Below are 18,268 nucleotides of genomic sequence, written 5' to 3' on the forward strand. Positions count from 1 at the left end.
CTCTGTCTCTCTTCTCTCTCTCTTTCTCTCTCTCAAATAAATAGAAATGAGTCAAATAAATACATTCACTAAGAGGTACTTTTAAATGATGAGCTCCCTTGGTGCATTTTATGAAAATGCAGGCTGCTTGAGAGAGTATGTCCTCCTGTTGGACATGAGCCACATCTACAGCTCCGGGCATGCAGTAGTTTTCACACCTGAATCTCAAAATACTTTCTCAGCCTTCATCAGTTAATCAGGTAGCATCATATTTTCCACTTTCGGAAGAAGACCGGAAGACAGGCATGGTTCCTGACTCCAGTCTGTAGCTTCTTTGAATACAAGCCTTATTCCTATGTAACAATTCAGCCGGACACTGGGGGGGGGGGGTTCCTATGAATATATTATATTTACTTTTCAATTTTTATTTATTTGAGAGAGAAAGAGAGAACGCCTATCCTTTGGTTCACTCTCCAAATACCCCCCCAATGACTGGGGGCCAAAGCCAGGAGCCAGGAACTCAATCCAAGTCTCTCACTTAGCAGCAGGAACCCCATCACTGGAGCCATCACTGATGTGTCCGAGGGTCTGCATTTGTGAGAAGGTGGAGCCAGGTGTAGAACCTGGATACTCTGACACGGGACATGTGTACCTTTTTTTTTTTTTTTTTTTTTTTTTAGATTTCTTTGTTTATTTTTATTTGAGAGGTAGAGTTACAGACAGAGAGGGAGAGACACAGAGAGAAAGGTCTTCCATCTGCTAATTCACTCCCCAAATGGCCGTAACAACCAGAGCTGGGCTGACCCAAAGCCAGGAGCTTCTTCTGGGCCTCCCACATGGATGCAGAGGCCCAAACACTTGGGCCATCTTCCTTTGCTTTCCCAGGCCATTGCAGAGAGCTGGATTGGAAGCAGAGCAGCCAGGACTAGAACCAGCACCTGTATGGGATGCCAGCACCGCAGGCAGAGGGTTAGCCTACTCTGCCACAGCGCTAGCCCCTGGATGTGGGTATCTTAACCAGCATCTTAACCACCAGACCAAATAGCTCACCTGACAGTATGATTTTAAAATGAAGCAATGCTAGACTAATATACTGTGATTGGTTTTTTTTCTTGGCAAATTACATTTCAGATCATTGATTGAAAAAAACCACCCATGTTGAACTGGAAGGAAAAAGACATTTAAATATATTTATATATACTTCAAGATACAGGCTGTGTCCTCTTGCCCAGCAAAGAAATGGCACTAGGGTGGCATTGGCTGCCTATGTTTAAATAAGTGAAAAAGTATCTGGTAACTGACACAGGAGGATGAGTGTGCGCCAAAGAAGGGTGACATTTCAGCGCCGGCCTGCAGCTCGCTGCCCTTCCTGGGTCCGATTGCTGTCCCCTGATGGCGTTGTTTGCTATCTTGAAGGCCTTCCATTTCACCTGGGCCTGCCTTCCAGGAGCAGTGGGTTCCATGCTCCGTGGAGGGAGCCTTCTTGGCAGCCGTTTCCAGATTGTTCCCTGCTGACCCAGTTCTCTTAGAAGTCAACTGTGGCAGGGAACTGGTGCTGGGGCTTGAGGTGGGAGGCCCCCTTGGCGCCGCTGGAGCTGCTCCTGAGTAATTTCAAAGCTGGGCGAGGGGCAGGGCAGTGGCCTGACCCTCACCCCGTGGTTTTTCTTGGCACACTGAGAAGGAAGGAGGGCTGGGTCTCTGGCTTTGTTCTCGTGACGTTCGGTGTGGAAACTTGTGACCCTGCAGGATGAAGACTCTGAAGTGTATTCTTGAGTCTGTAGCCACTGGATTATCTCTCATATTTTTCTTCCTCAGTGGGGAAATGCATCAAAGACATCAGGGGCTATGTTGCAGCCGTTGTCATAGTGACTCAGTTCCTTTGTTCTAACAAACAGAAAATTGGCCAAGCCCGTGTCTGGAAGATGGCACTGCTGCTTGTGAGTTTGCCTGTCAAGTCCTGTTTCCAGATGCTCAGGTGCTCCCCGTATTGGGCCTGCATTCCTCTCTCTGGTCCCCCGATGACTGCTTCGCCCTCGTCCCTTGCGTCCCCTCTTGCCCAGGCATTTGCGACTCTGCTGTTCGCTGAATTCTGCCTGAGCTTTCGGGCGCCAGCCTTTGCCTGGCCGCTTTCATTCCGCCCTGGTGAAAAAAATTCTGGTGGACTTTGAAGTTCAGCTGGGACGCCCCCTCCCTCGTGAAGGTTTCCCCAGTGTCGCCAGCTGATGGGGGTTTAGGCAGGAAGATTAGGGAAGAATCAGTAAGCTGGAGTTTCTGCCAGCCCTGCATTGTTAGTAAGTCTGACCCCTTACCTGTCAATCCAGTACGGCCCCTTTCTCATGATGCACCTGTGTCTCATCTGGGACCAGGAAAGAGGCGGCGTCATGATGGCCACATGGAGGTGCTGTGAAACCCCCAGAAAGCCTCACGCACACTAAACTCCACCCTGTTCATATATTCGATTAGGACACCACCCCCTATCTCATAAAAGAGACTGACAATGTGGGAGGGGCTTTCTTTGGCTCTTGACCATGCTCGTGGGCCTTTCTCTGGCGTCTCCCCTTAGGCAACTCTCTCGCCCATGCATGACCAGTGTCTGTGTGTCGGGTGGCCCACACTCATATGCATGGATGTATATTCACCCTCTCTTTTAAATAAATCCTGCTCTCACTTGCACACTGTATGTTTAAAAGGGATTTATTCATTTTATTTGAAAGGCAGAATTACAGAGAGGAAGATACAGAGAGAGGGAGTGTCCATCATCTGATTCACTCCCTGAAATGACCACAACAGCCAGACTGTGCTAAACCAAAACCACCAGCCAGGAGCTCCATCCAGTCTCAGACCTGCATGGGTGGCAGGGGTCCAAGCACCTGGTCATCTCCCATTGCCTTGCCAGGAGCATTAGCAGGGAGCTGGATCACAAATGGAACAGCTGGGACTCGAACAGGCAGTGTAAGGGGCTTTGGCCTCGCAGGCAGCGGCTTAACCCACTGTGCCATAATGCCGGCCCTGTGCACTGTAGTTTTGCCTCTGTTTTGAATTCTTATCTCAGTGGGAACAAGAACCTGGAATATACATTAAGACAGATGGGTCCATAACACACAAGTATGTCTCCTGCCTCTGACCTCTCTCTCTCTCTCTCCCTCTCTCTCTCTCTCCCTTCATCACACTTGCTGGGTCCTGTCTGGTGCCACAGTCGTCTCCACACTGTCTTGCTCAGTGCCCTTGGTGGGGGTGGGGATGGGGTCAGACGCTCTCTGATTTCTCTAAGTCGGTATCACAGGCATTTCTCTTAGCACCTGGTGCAGGGAGGGGCTGGACTCCCTAGTGAGACATGATTGACATCAATGGAAAGCAGCGTGAAAGGCATTCAGAAGAGACTAGGGGGGTGATGGGGTTCCAGGACGCGCTACCCCACCGTGTGGCGCCTTGGCATCAGAGAAGCAGGATGGTCACTGTCACCTTCTGCTCCCCCCATTTCCCCTGGAGCAAGTTGCCTGGCCCAGGAAGCTCGCTCTGCGTCTTTCTTCCTCCTTTCTCCCAGGATGCCTGTCCTGTGACCAGTGTCGTGCCCTGGAACCCAGAGGGAAGGGATAGGGTCTTTATCGCTGAAGGCCCCTGCGTCCCATCAGAGAGACATTTAGCACGTTTGGTTCTGCTTTCGCTAAATCTGACTCCTGTTACAGGGCTCTCAGCCATAAACCTTGCAATGGCTGAGGAAAGAAAGCTTCTCTCTCCTGTAGACCTCAAGAACGTGAGAGAGAAAAGTGTTGTAAGGCAAGAGAAGGGGCAGGTGATTGCTCCAAGAGGTTGTGAGGCTGGGGGTGCAGAGGCGGCTTTTCTTTCCTTTTTTAGATTTTATTTATTTATTTAATTTATTTGAAAGGCAGAGTTACAGACTGAGAAAGAGAGAGATCTTGCATCTGCTGTTTCACTCCCCAAACGGCTGCAACAGCCAGTGCTGGACCAGACCAAAGCCAGGAGCCAGGAGCTTCTTCTGGGTCTCCCATATGGGTGCAGGGACCCAAGCACTTGGGCCATCTTCCACTGCTTTCCCAGGCGCATTAGCAGGGAGCTGACTCAGAAGTGGAGTAGCTGGGACCAGAACTGGTGCCCATATGGGATACCAGCACTGTAGGCAGCAACTTAACCTATTATGCCACAACGCTGGCCCTGGCAGCCTTTCAGTAAGGATGATGGTTGGAGAAGGGACCATGAGAGGTGCTAAACCCTGTGCCGTGTGCTGAGCACACAGTACTCAAAGAACATCCCAGATGGCCCAGGGCACTAAAACCTTGGAGGAGGCATCAGATGGGTGCCTGTGTCCAGAGCTCATGGCCCGTGTCTTAGTGTGTCTCTGCTGCCGTAACTGAATGCTGCAGACTGGGTCATTCATAAAGAGAGGTGTATCTAGCTCATAGTTCTGGAGGTTGGCACATCCCAGGGTGTGGCACTGGCATCTTGCTGCACCATGCCCCACCCCAGGGGCCATCTCAGGGTGACACAGAGCCAGTGTGCTGGTCCAGTCTCTCTTTTTTGAAAGCTACAATGCAGTCTTTCTTCCTTATTTACTTATTTATTTGAAAGGCAGAGTTCCAGAGGTAGAGGCAGAGGCAGAGAGGGAGACAGGTCTTCCATCTGGTTCATTCCCCACATGGCCAGCTGAGCCCATCCGAAGCCAGGAGCCAGGAGCTTCTTCCAGGTCTCCCACACGGGTGCAGGGGCCTAAGAACTTGGGCTATCTTCCACTGCTTTCCCAGGTCATAGCAGAGAGCTGGATTGGAAGTGGAGCAGCCAGGACTTGAACCGGTGCCATATGAGATGCTGGCCCTGCAGGCGGCGGCTTTACTCGCTATGTCACAGCGCAGGCCCCAGTGTGAAGGATTTCTGGAAAGGGAGATCTCACTCTCTTTTTTCATGGGGATCAGGAGACAGGACAGGCATATGTCCTTGTGGGCTTAATTAAGGTTGTGTCTGCGAAACACTGTGGCTGGCTGGGAAGTGCATTGGAGAGCGGTGCCCAGGCCCGGGTCTGCAGCAGGCGTGCAACCGATGAAGGGAGCTTTGGTCTGCTGGTGCCCCTAAGAGGGAGTCATGATGTGCAGCGCAGCGGATGCTGAGCGGTTGAGCCTCTGAATGCGGTGGGTGAGGAATGTGGGGGTGGGGTGGGGTGGGAGAAGGCGCCCAGGGCTGAGCCCGTGCACAGCTGTGAGAGGAAGGGCTGAAAGGCCCTGTGTGGCTCCGCAGAGCGTGCCCGGGGAGCGAGGGCTGCATGAATGCCTGCACTGTGTGTGTGTGTGTGTGTGTGTTGTGGGGGGGGGGGGGAAAGCCGAGAGCAACGCAGCGCACAGCGCACACCCTGACTGGAGGCCGTTCTTCCCACAGCCGCGCGCCCAGGTGTTGAAACCTGCCGCGGGGGGGCCTGACGGACGGCCTCCATCAGAGCCCCAGCCTGCGGCTGCCCGCTTGGCATCACCAGAAGTACGAGGATGCAGCCGGGAGAGGAAACAAGGCCCCTGAGTTTTGATTTCGGAGGTGGGGTGGGTGCCATTTTCCCCTTTAATTCTGAAATGCTTCAGAGTCGGCCCCACAGGTGGGCAGTGGCTCGCCTGCCCTTGGGCTTGTCAGAGAACCGCAGTGTGCACGTCCCCAGAGAGGTCAGGTGGGGACAAGTCAGGGCACCCCAGGCGGAACCCAGGGCTAACTCGGATCAAACTCGCCAGCTGCAGCTGCGGGAAACGGGTAACCTCTAGGGTTTTTTTTTTTTTTTTTTTTTTTTCCTTTTAACATATTGATTTATTTGAAAGGCAGAGTTACAGAGAGAGAGAGAGAGAGAGAGAGAGAGAGAGATCTTCCTTCTGCTGGGTCACTCTCCAGATGGTTGCAACGGCTGCAGTTGAGCCAGGCCAAAGCCAGGAGCCAGGAACTTCTTCCCACATGGGTACAGAGGCCCAAACACTTGGTCCATCTTCTACTGCTTTCCCAAGCCTTTAGCAGGGAGCTGGATCAGAAGTGGAGCAGCCAGAACTTGAACCGGCATCCACATAGGATGCCTGCTCCACCAGGTTTAAATCCATTATGTCTAATGTTTCCAGGAAGTTTGCAAACCAAAAAAATCTTGTCTCAAGAAAACCTGTATTCTTTTTTTAATGTATTCATTTGCGAGGCTGGCGCTGTGGCATAGTGAGTTAAGCTGGTGTCTGCAGCACTAACATCATATTGGCGCAGGTTTGAGTCCTGGCTGCTCCACTTGCAATCCAGCTCCCTGCTAATGCACTTGGGAAAGCAGTGGAGGATGGCCCAATTGCTTGGGTCCCTGCACTCATGTGGGAGACCTGGATAGAGTTCCTGGCTATTGGCTTTGTCCTGGCCCAGCCCCAGACATTGTAGCTATTTGGGGAATGGACAAATGGATAGAAGATCTCTCTCTCTCTCTCTCTCTCCTCTCTCTCTCTCTCTCTCTCCCCTCTCTTTGTAACTCTGCTTTTCAGATAAATAATAAATCTTTTTTAAAAGATTTTATTTATTTATTTGAGAGGTAGAGTTATAGACAGTGAGAGGGAGAGACAGAGAGAGGTAGGTCTTCCTTCTGTTGGTTCACTCCGGAGCTGCCCGATCCGAAGCCAGGAGCCAGGAGCTTCTTCCGGGTCTCCCATGTGGGTGCAGGGGTCCAAGCATTTGGGCCATCTTCCACTTCTTTCCCAGGCCATAGCAGAGAGCTGGATTGGAAGAAGAGCAGCCGGAACTAGAATCCGCGCCCATATGGGATGCCAGCACCACAGACGAGGATTGACCTACTGCGCCATAGTGCCAGCCCCAGTAATAAATCTTTTTTTAAATTTGTTCATTTGGGAGAGAGAGAGTTCCCATCTGCTAGTGCATTTTCCCCAGTGTCCACGATGACTGGGGCTGGGCTGAGACTGAAACTGGGAACTGAGAACACAATCCATGTCTCCCACCGTGTGGTAGGCACCCAACTCCTGGAGCCCTCACTTCTGCACCTAGGTATGCATTAGCAGAAAGCTGAGATCAGGAATGGAGCCAGAACTCACACTCAGGTACTCCATGTGAAATACGCGTGTCTTAACTGGAAACCTCCCCACTGCTCCAAATACCTGCCCTCAAAACCTGTCTTTGAACGAGGTAGGTGAGAGACAGATGCAGGGGCTGAGTTTCAGAAGTGGATCAAGGATTTTAGAGGGACCACCTACAGCCAGGTGTTGTTAAGGACTGACCTGTGCATCTTGCAGTTCTGAGTGGCAGCTTCGCTGCCAGTATCTCAGAAGGTAACATTATTTAGAGAGAGGGTAATTAAGTGAAGTGAGGGTATCAGTTCAGCCCTGGTCCAATCAGACTGCCGCGCTTCCAAGAAGAGGAGATTAGGACAAAGGCACCCACGGAGGGAGGGAGGACAGGGAGAAGGTGGCCACCTGCCGTCCTCGGGAGGGGGCTTCGTAAGAACTTGACGCTGCTGGCGCCTTGATCTTGGAATTCCAGCCTTCGGAACTGAGATAAATAAATCCCTGATGTTTAAGCCTCCCTTCTGCTCGGGCTGTTGAGGCAGCCAGAGAAGGCTAATACAGGTAGGTTGAAGCACACTTGCCAGGGGATCGTGGACTAGAGAGCAGGGATCTGAGACTAGCAGAATGCTCTGAAAGGATGGGAACTTTCCCACAAGTGTTTTATTTATTTATTTATTTTTGTGTATGTGAAAGGCGGGGGGGGGGGGATTTTCCATTCACTGGTTCACTCCCCTAACGCCCATGAGCAGCCAGCATTGGGCCAGAACACAACCAGGAGCCAGGGGCTGCATCTGGGTCTTCCCCCTGGGTGGCAGGGACCCATGTACCGCCTTGAGCCATCACCTGCTGCCTCCCAGGGTATTGCAGCAGCAGGAACCTGGGTGGGAGTCAGAAGTGGGACTCAATCCCAAGCATTCCAACAGGGGTTGTGGGTGTCCCAGGCAGCAACTTAACCCTCTGCGCCGCGACCCAACTGCCTCTGCCCCTCTGTAACTCTGCCTTTCGAATAAATAAATAAATTTAAAGATTTATTTATTTATTCGAAAGGCAGAGTTACACAGAGAGAGGAGAGGCAGAGAGAGAGGTCTTCCATCTGCTGGTTTACTCCCCAATTGGCCGCAACGGCCAGAACTGCACTGATCCGAAGCCAGGAGCCAGGAGCTTCTTCCGGGTCTCCCACATGGGTGCAGGGGCCCAAGGACTTGGGCCATCTTCTACTGCTTTCCCAGGCCATAGCAGAGAGCTGGATTGGAAGTGGAGTGGCCAGGTCTCGAACTGGCGCCCATATGGGATGCCAGCGCTTCAGCCCAGGGTGTTAATCCGCTGTGCCATAGCACCCGCCCCAATAAATAAATCTTAAAAAATAGATTTATTTATTTATCTGAGAGGCAGAGTTACAGACAGAGAGAGAAAGACAGAGAGAGAGGTATTCCATCTGCTGGTTCACTCCCCAAATGGCCAAAATGGCCAGAGGGGGCCGATCTGAAGCCGAGGAGCCAGGAGCTTCTCCTGGGTCTCTCACATGGATGCAGGAGCCCAAGAACTTGGGCCATCGTTCATTGCCTTCCCAGGCCATTAGCAGGGTGCTGGATCAGAAGTGGAGCAGCTGGGCCTTGAACCAGTGCCCATGTGGGATGCCAGCACCGCAGGTGGAGGCTTAACTGACTACACCACCTTGGGTGAAACTCAGAGGGAGGAGGCGGAGGGTGTGAGGATCCTGAGCAAGGATGTTAGGTCTGGACTCCCTGTCGCTGTGTGGACAGCAAGGGTGGCCCATGGGGACCAGGGAGGAGGCTCTTAAGGGATCGCAGGTGAGCGAGATGGCAACCTGGATCAGAAGGTGGCCGTGGGGGCACTGACAGGTGGTCCCAGCCTGAGGGCGGAGGCTGCATGGAGAGTGGGCTGTGTGGAGCGGGAGAGCTCTCCAGGATGCTTTGAGTTTGCCCTTGAGAACGCCGGAGGCAGAGCAGGTTTGGGGAGAGGATCTGCAGCTGTGTTGGGGACAGAACAATTTGGGATGCCAGATTAGACATTCTGGTGGGTAGCTGTGTGTGGCAATGAGGATCTCTAGGGACACAGGACGCTGTGCAGGTGTGGCACGGACTCTCCTACCAGTGAGAGATGGCGGAGAAAAAAACAAAGAAGCGGACACTTCACTGACACCGCTGGTCCCTCCTACAGCATCCAACGCGATGGCTCTAGAGCATGGGAAGGAGCTGCCTGAATTGGACCATTTCCCTGTGACTGATCAAGGAAGCAGGCAGCAGGGGTGGACAGCGGGAATGCTGAAGCCTCTGAGAAGCAGTTCTGGGCAGGCTGGCTTCAGGGACCTTGTCCATAGCCAGACATGTGCACCTGAGACTGCTGCCTTCTAGCTTTGTCCCCACAGTCCTCCAGCCCTTCGGCATCTGATGCCTTTCTCCTGCTAGGTGCCTTGAGGGCTCTACACAGCATTCAGAATGGGAGCAGACACTGACAGTCTTGCCTGTAGCTGTGAAATATTCCAGAGACCTTGCCTGGGTGCTGGGTAACCTCAGCCCTTCTGTCACCCGGCCCTGCACGGCATTAGCAGGTTGAAGCCAGAAGCCAAGAGCCACATTGACCCCTGCTGCTCTATTTTGGGCACAGGTGTCACCTGCAGGAGGCATTTATACCTTGGGCCACTTCTCTGCAAAATGCTTTTGTTACCGGTGAATGGCAGGGTTCTTGTCTTCATGCAAGAAAGAATTTAAGCATGAGACAGAGAGTGTGAGAGGCCAGAGCCACGCCATGACAGGCTTCTCACAAGACAAAGGAACTGACTAGGCCCAGGATGCGCCTGGTGTGATAAGATGAAACCTGACACCAGGCAGTCCTTGGTCCGGTCCTGCAGGACCAGGTGGAGGCAACCAATAAGGTGGGCCATCCTTGGTCCTGCAGGGCCAGGGGAAAGAAGGAATGCGGACGTAATACTTGTTTGCCTGGGAACTATAAAAACCTCCGAGAACAAAGAGAAGGGGGGTCTTGGTCTCCCAGCACTACACCGAACGGGAGGTCAGGCCCCAGCATGCTGGACCTACGAATAAAGTCCCTTTGTTCTTTGCATTACGGTGAGTCTCGCTGATTCTTTCTATCCGGGCAATCCGGAACACAACAAGAGTAGTGGAAAGTGAAACAGCAAGGTTTATTAGGGTAGAGACATCTGTAAGAACGGATGGGCACCTCTCCAGACAGAACCTGAGAGAGTGCCCCGTCGCTTGGACTGGGGGAGAGCAGGGTTACGTGGTTGAGTGGAGAGATTACACCTGGGCAGGCCAGGTGGGCACCTCAGCAGAGAGGCAGAGGGCTGAGCGAGCAGTCCGGTTGAGGCCGGGGGGTTTTTAAGGAGATGGGTCTTTGTCTTCTCACATCTCCTCCTGAAACAAAAGACTTTATGGGTGTAAATACTAGAAACTCCTATCTGAGTTTTCGCCCAGAAGTTATCAGACAGGAGGAAGCCTAGCTGGCGCCGCCCTGGGTTTAGAGGAAGGGTAAGCAAGACCCCCTGGAAGATTGGGATCAGAGCAGGGTATCTGAAATGCAGATACTGGGCTGCATCTGGAAGATTATCAGGCAGAAGGGGCGGGGACCCCCACCTGGCAGGTTATCGGGTAGAAGGAGCAGGGCAGGATGGACATCCCTGATTGGGATGACTTTGAGATGCATATGCTGGACCCAAATGTCTCCTTAGGCCTTTGTCACACACACATAAGCTCATATCTGACTTCCTACCTAACACTTTAATCTAAGTTCTAATTTCAAGAAATTCTTTTTAAATGTATTTGAAATGTAAAAGAGAGAGAGTGAGAGAGAGCAAGAGTGAGCTTCCATCCCCTGGTTTGTTCTCGAAATTCCCAGAACAGCCTTGGCCGGACCAGGCAAAGAACTCAATCCAGGTGGCAAAACTCAAGTATTTGGGGCCGGTGTGGTGGCCTAGTGGTTAAGCCATTGCCTATGATGCTGGCATCCTCTATCATGTTAGACCCTCGGAGTGAGGATGCTAACACGTCAAGAGGCACACCCCAAAGACTCAGAGTCCAGACCAGCTGATGCAAAAGCAAGAGGATTTATCTGGCGTCTGCGCAGACGGACCTCCTGAACGCGGGAATCCAGAGAGCGCCCCCAGCACAAAGCCACATGGTTTATATACCTGCAGTGACCAATCAAAAGCACTATAGAGTCCATGCACACAGCAGTCCAATCCATGAGCTGATCATGTGAAAGGCATGCATCCTCTATCCAATCAGCTACGGGATCACATGGGAGGCATGCACCTCGTCGCCATTTTGTTGTTTACTTCTTCAGCAGTTCCTTTCCCTGTCAGCGCCATCTTGTTCACTCTGAGGGGGACGACGTCTCGCTCCCTTCGTTCCCCTGGAGGGAGAGCAGCGTCCCGCTTCCCACACCATTATTTGAGTATTAGGAGGCATACAAAATGGGTTAGGTCTTAGCACAGCCAGGCGCAAGTGTCACAGCTAGCTAAGCATAGGGTCCCTTATTTTTATAGCTGCACCTAATTTTAGCTCTGGGGGAAAAAGTTTAGGGCTATAATTTTTAAACTTTAATTTTATTTGGGGCAAAGGTGACTTCTTGTTTTTAACAGTGTTAGCTTAAGTCACTCCATCTTGGTTTGATTTTTAAGGTTCTTCAATCAGTGCCAGTTCGAGTCCCAGCTGCTCCACTTGCTTTTCAGTCCCTGCTAATGAGCCTGGGAAGGCAGCAGAAGAGGACCCATGTGCCCACATGGGAGACCCGGATAGATTTCCAGGCTCCTGGCTTTGGCCTGGCCCAGCCCCAGCCATTGCGGCCATCTGGGGAATGAACCAGTAGATGGAAAGATCTCTTTGTCTCTCTCTCTCTCTCTCTCTCTCTCTCTCTGCCTCTCCCTACCTCTGGGTAAATTTGACTTCCAAAATAAATAAAGAAATCTTAAAAAAAAAAAAAAAACTCAAGTATTTGAGCCATCCCTTGCTGCCTTTCCAGGGTGTGCATTAGCAGGAAGCTGGAATCAGCAGAGGCAGGACTTGAACCCCAGAACCCTGGAAAGTGATGTGAGCCTCTCAAGTGGGGGGCTCAAGTGGCTGTGCCAAACACCCACCGCCATCCTCATTTCCAAATGAAGAGCAAAGAGCAATGTTCTGGAACTCAAATAAAAGCACCCATCCAAGCAGAATTCCTCCTCTTTCCGGAAGGAAGCGGTGGTAACTCCGCAGCTCTGTCTAACGAGATGAAGACTCCCTTGAGGCACCCAAGGACATGTCCTCCCCCCTGTTGATTTGCATCCAAATTAACTAATGAGATAAGCCTCCCAGTTTGGCTTCCTGTGCCTGGTTATAATTGTGGCTGTGGCCTTGCTAATCACTTCCTGTGGCTCTTCCTCCTTTGGCTATGATGAGTATTAATGCCTTTCATTTGGGGCCTGGGAGTCTGTGCTGAGGGCAGGTTTTTCTCCTCTCTGTCTTTCTCAGGGGTGAACAACTCTTGTTTCCTATAATAGAGTGTTCTAGGTCTGCTGTTGAATTCACCCGCCCCCCCTTTTGTTCTAAAAAGAATGAAACACCTGCGCGGCCAGCGGAAGGCAAGCCTGAGAGCTTTGTGTGATCCCTCTCCAGGGCCTCCGAGAGGTGTGTCCACTCCCAGAGATTAGAAGCGGCATTTGGTTTCTGTGGGATTAGGTGCCCCGCCCTGCGCCCCCAAAGTGCCATAGCTTTCATGAGGTGTCTGAAGCCATCTTACTAAAACAAAGTTTAAAACATTCGAGGGCCCTGCCTCACCACTCTGGGGACTCATTGCCTCAGCAGCTCTGGAGGCCAAGCCTCACCCCGCTGTGGTCCAGGAGACGCTTTCTTATCCTCTAGGGACTGCTGCAGGACAGTCCCTAAGAACCACAAAGCACGGGAGCTAAAAATGACTTTCCTCTTCCCTAGCTCTTCCCCAGCTTGCCGATGCCGAAGCTTTCCCAAAACGCTGGGTGTTTTGTTCCAAGTCACACAGCGAGGTCTTGGCAGAGCTGGAACTGAAAAAACGGAGTCTTTGTACTCTTTAGTATTATGATTATCTTTGATTATTCATTAATTAATTTGAGAGAGACAGAGAGAGAGAGATCTCCCATCTGCTAAATTCATTCCCCTAAATGCCTGTAACAGCCAGGGCTAAGCCTGGTCAAAGGAAAGAGCTGGAACTCAATCCAGGTCTCTTATGTGAGCGGCGGAACCCCATTATTTGAGCCGTCTCTGCTGCCTCTCAGGGCCTATATTAGCAGGAAGCTGGAGTCAGAGGTGGAGCTGGGACTTGACCTTAGGCCCTCCGACATGGGACGTGGGCATCTTAGCCAACGTCTCCACTGCCAGGCCAAACCCCAGGCCTGCAGTTCTGGATTCAGCATTCCATTCTCTGTCCACCTTCAACCAACAGCAGGACAACAGGTAGCACTTCCTAACGTTCCGTACCCCCAACTTCTCTCTCTTAGGGTACACTGATTTACCCTAACTGAAGCAATCTCAAGTATCCAGGGCAAAGTTCCTAATGACTATTGGGCAGTTGAACACAAACCATCTAACACACTTAAAGTACCTGTGTGCCATTTGCTTGAAAAATCACCTCTTGGCCGGCGCCTCAGCTCACTACGCTAATCCTCCACCTGTGGCGCCGGCACACCGGGTTCTAGTCCTGATCGGGGCACCAGATTCTGTCCCGGTTGCTCCTCTTCCAGTCCAGCTCTCTGCTGTGGCCCGGGAGTGCAGTGGAGGATGGCCCAAGTGCTTGGGCCCTGCACCCACATGGGAGACCAGGAGGAAGCACCTGACCTGACTCCTGGCTTCAGATCGGCACAGCATGCCCACCGTGGTGGCCATTTGGGGGGTGAACCAATGGAAGGAAGACCTTTCTCTGTCTCTCTTGAAAAACCTTAAAATCAAACCAAGATGGAGTGACTTAAGCTAACGCTATTAAAAACAAGAAGTTACCTTTGCCCCAAATAAAATTAAAGTTTAAAAATTATAGCCCTAAACTTTTTCCCCCAGAGCTAAAATTAGGTGCAGCTATAAAAATAAGGGACCCTATGCTTAGCTAGCTGTGACACTTGCGCCTGGCTGTGCTAAGACCTAACCCATTTTGTATGCCTCCTAATACTCAGATAACGGTGTGGGAAGCGGGACGCTGCTCTCCCTCCAGGGGAACGAAGGGAGCAAGACGTCGTCCCCCTCAGGGTGAACAAGATGACGCTGACAGGGAAAGGAACTGCTGAAGAAGTAAACAACAAAATGGCGACGAGGTGCATGCGTCCCATGTGATCCCGTAGCTGATTGGATAGAGGACACATGCCTTTCACATGATCAGCTCACTGATTGGATAGAGGACGCATGCCTTTCACATGATCAGCTCACGGATTGGTCGCTGCGGGTATATAAACCGTGTGGCTCTGTGCTGGGGGCGCTCTCTGGACTCCCGCGTTCAGGAGGTCCGTCTGTGCAGACGCCAAATAAATCCTCTTGCTTTTGCATCAGCTGGTCTGGACTCTGAGTCTTTGGGGTGTGCCTCTCCATGTGTTAGCATCCTCACTCAGAGGGTCTAACACTCTCACTGTCTTATAGGAGTTGGAGTCTTCTGTACTCTGGCTGCTTGCTTGCCTGCTATGCTCCCCTGGAATTTATGACCTCCTGCCCCCCACCAGCTCCCCTGGGATTTATGGCCCGATGCTTCCCGCCAGTTCTTCCCTGAGCCATCTCCTTTGTGTGGCCTTCCTGCCACATAACGTATATAGTCTTTACATTTAAATGAACCAATGAACATGTTAGGTCCCAATACCTTGCCTTATAGAGAATAAGAAGGTAACCTACTTAGGAGATGATCTTCACTCTTGTAAGTGTGAGGCTATAAAAACCTCTCATGCAAATGAGAGGGCCTTTTGCCTGTGCACTGCTAAATGGCTGTGTGTGGGTAGGGGATCCCAGCCGGCTGGTAGAATTTAAACCTCTGCTTTTGCATCCGCGACTGTGCCTTGTGCATTGATTGGGAAATTCAGACACAACAGTCTAAATCTGCCTGTCAAAAAATAAATCACCTCTTGTCTTCCCCAAATGGCGAGGGACATTTCAGTGCATTGTGGGTTTGTCATGCAATGGGATAAGCCTCCACCTGCAATACCGGCGTCCCATAGGGTGATAGTTTTGAGTCCTGGTTGCTCCACTTCCTATCCAGCTCCCTGCTAATGGCCTGGGAAAGCAGCAGAAAATGGCTCAAGCACTTATGCCCCTGCCACCCATGTAGGAGACCCAGAGGAAACTTTGGGCTCCTGGCTTTGGCTTTGCTCAGAATTGGCCATAGTGGCCATCTGGGGAGTGAACCAGCAGATAGACGATCTGTCTCCCTCTCTCTGTAACTCTTTCAAATAAATAAAATACATCTTAAAAAAAAAAAAAAAAAAAAAGACAAGGACCTTGTCCAGAGCCTCCCGATTCTGGGCAGATAATATGAATGGATGGAGCCAGCCAGTGTGGAACCACACCAAGAGTGGAACAGCCATACCTCAGCACGTTTCAAGCTTTGTTCAGCATTTCAGAGGGGAGACTTCCAATTACAGTGGTGTGAACATCCCAGCAGGTCCACCCTGCAAAAATACTAGTGTGAAACCGGGACAGAAATCATGAAAAACAACCTTTTTGTGGCTCTGGAGATCAGCCAGAGGCAGACAACAACTTGAGCAGCACGCACTTAGGAAAAACAGCGAGAGCTTTGGGCGAGAGCAGCAGGGGTCTGCAGCCTTTTTCAGTCTGGCCTGCTCCATCCCTGGCCCCTTTGCAGCTTAGCGGAGGGGTTGTGTTAGCAAAGAGCTGGCCAGAAAAACATCAGCTGTGCTGCCAGAGGGGGCAAACGGATTTTGGGCAGAGGGTGAAACCCCACAGGGTGAGACAGTCAGATGGGAAAACCACAGCTCGACAAGTCTAAGGGTGTGGTCCTGGCTGGGGTCAGCCACGGACCAGCAGAAAATTCCATGGACATTCTTGGAATGAGCGAGCCATGGGGGAGACTGACAGGGGCCCTCCACATGTGGGCACAGGCAGGCGGTATCCCAGGCGATCCAATCCTTTGCATCTCCAAATTATGGCCTGATCCCACCTGTGAGTCATCGTTGAACTTCAGTCTGATGCAGTCAGTTGTGTAGGGAAGCCTCTGTGTGTATGTGTGTATGTGTGTGTGTGTGTGTGCACATGCACATGTGAGCTGTGGAGTATCAGGGTATATAAGTCATGCATGATGTTAAACCACTACTTGCCAAGGTACTCCTTTGTTGCTGTTTCTGAGACTCAGAGATGAGCCCCAGAGGATGGTTGGGGCACTGGGGGACTGAGAACCCTAAGGGTGCCTAGGTTCTGGTCCTATGTGGTGGGCTCCCCCGAATTTCCATGTCCTAATTCTCAAAGCCCGTGAGAGTTCATTTACAAGGCGAAAGGAACTTTGCATGTGTGTTTAAGATAAGGATCACAAGATAGGGAGACAGGGTCGGATTATCCAGGTGGGCCCAAAGTGGGCCTAAATGTGTTGATAGGCTGGTGGCAGGCCAGACAAAGCCAGAAGGAGGGAGGGAGGAAGCAGAAGTTGGAGTGGTGCAGTTGCTGGTCAGAGCCACGCGGCCCAAGAATGCAGGTGGCCCTTGGAAGCTGGAAGAGGCAAGGAAATAACTTCTTCCCTAGAGCTTCCAGAAGGAATGCAGCCCCGCCCTCCCTGGATTTTGAGAGACCCAGTTTGGACTGCTGACCTCCGGAACTGTAAGGTAATAAACTGGAATTGTTAAGCCACTAAGTTTGTTGTAATGTGCCATGGTAGCAGGAGGAAGACAATTTGGCCTTGGCCTCCTCCATCGCCCCTCCAGGCATTTGATCCTTGGAAAGGCCATTGCTCTTTCTCCCAAGGAGAGGATACACAGTGGACTTCCAACATTTAAAGGAAAGTGGAAAGTAGCTGGGTACTTTGAGCAGTTGAATCCTGTGGAAACCCGGGTGCAGCTGGTGCAGCTTTGGTGGAGCTGGGGACCCACGGAGTAGAGCAGGTGCGATGGCACTGGTGGAGCCGGAGGTGCACCCCAGGCTTCTGCCACGCACCAGCCTTTGGGGGTAGGGAGAGGAGGGACGTGGGCGTTCTCTGAATCTGATTGGCTGACAACTTCTGATGCCAGTTCCTCATTGAGATGGAGTGAAATTTAAACACAGAATGAGGCTTTACATCTACGTATTTCACTTTGAGTGTTTAGCACAGCTCATGAAAAGACACCTCATCTTTGTGACACTTTAACTTCTTCAAGAGCCTCTTTGCAAACTTCTTCCCCTCCGGGAAGGTAAGCAGGGGCAGAACCCCGACCTAGCTTTTACAACATCCAGGGAGAGCCAAAGTAGTTTCTCATTGTTATTGAAGTGTCTTCCAGAAAGGTCTTTTGTCCGTGCAGTTTTACATTTTTAAAATTTTCACTTCATTTGAAAGGCACAGAGAGTGATTTTATTTTGTCTTTTTCAAGATTTATTTTTTAAAAGGTCTGTAATGACTTTTTTAAAATTTATGTTACTTTATTTGAAATTCAGAGTAACAGAGAGGCAGAGGGAGAGAAAGTCTTCCATCTGCTGGTTTACTTCCCAAATGGCTGCAATGGCCAGCGCTGAACCGATCTGAAGCCAGGAGCCAGGAGTCTCTTCCGGGTCTCCCACACTGGTGCAGGGGCCCAAGGACTTGGGCCATCCTCTACTGCTTTCCTCTACTGCTTTCCCAAGCCAAAGCAGAGAGCTGGGTAGGAAGAGGAGCAGCTGGGACTTGAACGGGCACCCATATGGGATGCTGGTACTGAAGGCAGCGGCTTTACCTACTACACCACAGTGCTGGCCAGATTATTTATTTAAAAGGCAGAGGGGGAGAGAGAGAGAGAGAGAGAGAGAGAGAGAGAGAGAGAGAGAGAGAGAAGGAGGGAGGGAGAGAGAGATATCTTCCATCTACTGGCTCACTCCTCAAATGATTGTGGCTGGGCCAGGTCAAAGCCAGCCACGTGGGTCTCCTATGTGTGTGCAGGGGCCCAAGCTCTTGGGCGTCTTCTGCTGCTTTCCCAGGCACATTAGCAGGGAGCTGGATAGGAAGTGGAGCAGCTGGATGCCATTGTCACAGGAAGGCTGCTTAACCTGCTGTGTGCCACAACACCAGCCCCAACAGAGAGATCTCCTATCCACTGGTTCACTCTCCAAATGCCTACAACAACTAGGATTGAGCCG

Source organism: Oryctolagus cuniculus, chromosome 13 (assembly GCF_964237555.1).
Source record: "Oryctolagus cuniculus chromosome 13, mOryCun1.1, whole genome shotgun sequence".
In the NCBI taxonomy this organism is placed as follows: Eukaryota; Metazoa; Chordata; class Mammalia; order Lagomorpha; family Leporidae; genus Oryctolagus; species Oryctolagus cuniculus.